Here is a 2555-nt window from a genome sequence, read left to right on the forward strand (position 1 = left end):
ATATATATATATATATATATATGTGTGTGTGTATATTTTATATATTATAAATAATATATATATTAACAAAATAAATGGTTTATAATTTTTTTAACAAAATTTGTTTGTATATATATTTAAAATGTAAATTATTATTATTACTATTAATGATAACATCTACATTTTAGAATTACATTCAAAATTAAGGGTACAGTTTACACATTTTTGAGCATTAATTGCTAAAATAAAATGATCAGACCTTAAAAGTCTCCTCTTTGACCCTATATTGAGTCTATGTACTCCTCTATCTGATGTTGAAGTTATTAGGCCTGCAGGAACAGCATTATCTGATGTGAGGAATGGCAGGATCACAGACAGGGTTCTTATGATGTGACGTTTCCTATCAGATCAGCGTTTTTGTAGGGGAGGTGTTTCCATGCCGAGCTCACACTTTCCTCCTCGTACACAGAAGAGAATGGAGGTATAACTGCAGACCGGAGATCCCTTCTAGAGGGTTGGGTTCTCCAAAGATTCAGACAGGAAGTGACGCCCCCTGTGTCTGCGTCTTAATCACCACTGTGCTGCGGATGCTTTCTTTCCCTCAGTCAAAGCAAATCAATTTTCATAGTTTTGTAGGATGTTGTGTAATCTTTCAAAGGTTGGGCTTTCAGTCGTTATTAAAGCGGTAATGTTTTAGCATTAAAACATAGCACTCTTTATTCTAATTATATTCTTTATAAAAAAAACTTGCCCCTTTTAGACTTGCACTCTAATTATTTGCTAACTGTTTGTTTTCTTTAAAAAAAAAAAAAGGAACACTCGCTTCTCTAATATTTTTGTATTCTATCTATTTGTTTTCTTTTTATTTATTATACAATTAACAAAAGCAAAAAAGGCCTCTAACACTAGCTTGCTCTATTCTTTCTCTATTCTATCTGGTTTCTTTTTATTTATTATGAAAAAAAAAAAAACTTGCTACGTGTACTGCATTAAGCTAACTGTGACGATAAAAAAAAAAACTTGCTACGTGTACTGCATTAAGCTAACTGTGACTTGTTATAGCACTTGCATATCATTGCTCTTTTGTTGATTTTGATTACTTCCATTGTCCTCATTTGTAAGTCGCTTTGGATAAAAGCGTCTGCTAAATGTAAATGTAATGTGTTAATGAATGTTTTGGTTGTTTGATTTAGCAGAGAGTATCAGTTTCCCCAAGTGGCCACAGGGTGGAGGCATTGAGTCATTTACTGTCAAAATCAGTGTGAAATTTGTTTTATATTAGTAATATTTTTATTGTGATTATTTGTTAATGTAAACAGCAGCTTTTGTAAAACCTGAAATAAATAAAAACCTTGAACTTAAAGCAATAAAATCTTTTTATATAATCTACCATTCAAAAGTTTGGTGTTGGTGAGATTTTTTAAATGGCTTTGAAGAAAAGTCTCTTATGCTCAAAAAATATAGTAAAACAGTCATCTTTTTTTTAATTATTACAATTCAAACTAACTGTTTTCGAATGGTTTTTGACCACTAAAATGTGTACAATTGAAAAAATTTACTTCTGGAGCCAAATTGAAATTACAGTATCTCTGGGACTGAAAGATATAGGGCCTTAAAGGGTTAGTTCACCCAAAAATGAAAATTCTGTCATTAATTACTCACCCTCGTGTTGTTCCAAACCCGTAAGACCTCCGTTCATCTTCGGAACACAAATTAAGATATTTTTGATGAAATCTGAGGAAGGGCTGCACAATTAATCTAATTTCTAATTGCGATTACATCCAGCCCTATTGGCACATAATGCAACAAAGATTGCTAAAGTCAACAGATTTTACTAATAAACCAGCCAATCTCTGTGTAAAAATAACAGAAAAATATATAGATGCTGCCATCTTTCTAAAGTCATTTTTTACTCCCCTGAAATTTGGCTTTGAATCTCAGGTGAAAATTGTTATTTTGACCCTCTGCAAAATAGTGTATTACTCTAAATATACATTGACAACATTTAAGAATTTGGCTTTCATCACTGTACATGTTTATCTTTCTTCAGAAAAAAATATTGACAAAAGCCAATCTCTGTGTAAAAATAACAGAAAAATATATAGATGCTGCCATCTTTCTAAAGTCATTTTTTACTCCCCTGAAATTTGGCTTTGAATCTCAGGTGAAAATTGTTATTTTGACCCTCCTCTGCAAAATAGTGTATTACTCTAAATATACATTGACAACATTTAAGAATTTGGCTTTCATCACTGTACATGTTTATCTTTCTTCAGAAAAAAATATTGACAAATCAAAAATTAGAGTTTCTGAAATTTGGTTTATTTCAGGGGTTCTCAAAGTCTACATTCAAAGGTCCAAATCTAATTTTCATCAGTGTCAAAGGTCCGGACTGGAACAATTGGTTATTACAAAACTTGTTTTTAATAAACATAGGCTACATAACATGCATAACAAATAAACATTAATTTTTTGAAAAAAAAAAAAGTGCCCTTTGCATTCAAAATACATTAATAGCAAGTGCAAAAGTGGCAAAACAATTAATTTAAGTGTCAGCAATAGAGGTCGACCGATAA

The 2555-nt window shown here is 31.2% G+C and overlaps 1 protein-coding gene and 1 long non-coding RNA gene across 2 annotated transcripts in view; one reads left to right on the top strand and one right to left on the bottom strand.

The window, feature by feature from the left end:
- The window catches only part of LOC107723330 (cerebral cavernous malformations protein 2 homolog), a 12683-nt gene that overhangs the window by 1149 nt on the left and 8979 nt on the right, over window positions 1-2555 (top strand). The gene's annotated exons all lie outside the window — the stretch shown is intronic.
- The window catches only part of LOC107723345 (uncharacterized), an 11537-nt gene continuing 9969 nt past the window's right edge, over window positions 988-2555 (bottom strand). The window contains exon 3 of the long non-coding RNA XR_001637918.1: window positions 988-1002. This is a non-coding gene — a long non-coding RNA (uncharacterized LOC107723345). The remainder of the gene's footprint in view (window positions 1003-2555) is intronic.

Source organism: Sinocyclocheilus rhinocerous, unplaced genomic scaffold (genome assembly GCF_001515625.1).
Source record: "Sinocyclocheilus rhinocerous isolate Xijiao unplaced genomic scaffold, SAMN03320098_v1.1 scaffold1725, whole genome shotgun sequence".
Taxonomy (NCBI): domain Eukaryota; kingdom Metazoa; phylum Chordata; class Actinopteri; order Cypriniformes; family Cyprinidae; genus Sinocyclocheilus; species Sinocyclocheilus rhinocerous.